Below are 860 nucleotides of genomic sequence, written 5' to 3'. Positions count from 1 at the left end.
ACATTGAAGACTCACCAAGCAAAGGGCACCCTAAAACTGAAGTCACAATAATAAGGATGACTCAGGTATGTGGTTAAAGGCCTGTCTCAGATAGCTGTCACACCCTTTGGAAAGGCAACCTTAGAGGGAAGATGAAGCTTTACTTCCATGCCTAGATTTTAGAGGCAGAGTCAACTCTTGATTAGATGGGCTAAAGGAGGAGTAGAATTGTTGAGCTAATTCTCCAATAATTTGGTGTACATTGGGCTGCATTTTTTTAACATGCCTTGAGTGAGTGTGGAAAAAATGTCCTGCATTTTCCCCTCCCTCATTCAAGAAACACTTATTATGCTCATTTTGCTAGGAACTAAGATATATATTTAAAAATATCAACTTGAACACTTTGTTTTTCATAGCATTATTTATATTAGTGAAAGGGTGGGACAACTTACATTTTCAGTAGTGAGAGAGAATTTCACAAATTATGGTCTATCCATACAATGAAATATTATGCAGCCATTGAAAATGATATCTAGAGGTAGGGGAAGCCTTCTACACGAAGACCAAAAACAATGAAGAAATAAAGGAAACCAGTGATAAATTTGACTATAACAAAATTTGAAACTTCTGTATGACCAAAGTTAAAAGATAGGCAAGAGACTAGGAGAAACTGATTTCCAACATATATATTAAACAAACAAATAGTTTGTAGTCAGAATATATGTACTTCTGCAAATCAACCCAAAATAAAAAATGGACAAAAGATGTGAATTCTCAATTAACTGAGGCAATAGCATGACCAAGAATCATTTGAAAAGATGTTTGTTCAACCTGACTAGTGTTAGCTAAATGCAACTTGAAATGAGAATTTTTATCTCTAA

Source organism: Phocoena phocoena, chromosome 11 (genome assembly GCF_963924675.1).
Source record: "Phocoena phocoena chromosome 11, mPhoPho1.1, whole genome shotgun sequence".
NCBI classification, from domain to species: Eukaryota; Metazoa; Chordata; class Mammalia; order Artiodactyla; family Phocoenidae; genus Phocoena; species Phocoena phocoena.
The sequence above is the reverse complement of the archived record's forward strand: the minus strand, read 5'-3'. Positions refer to the sequence as shown.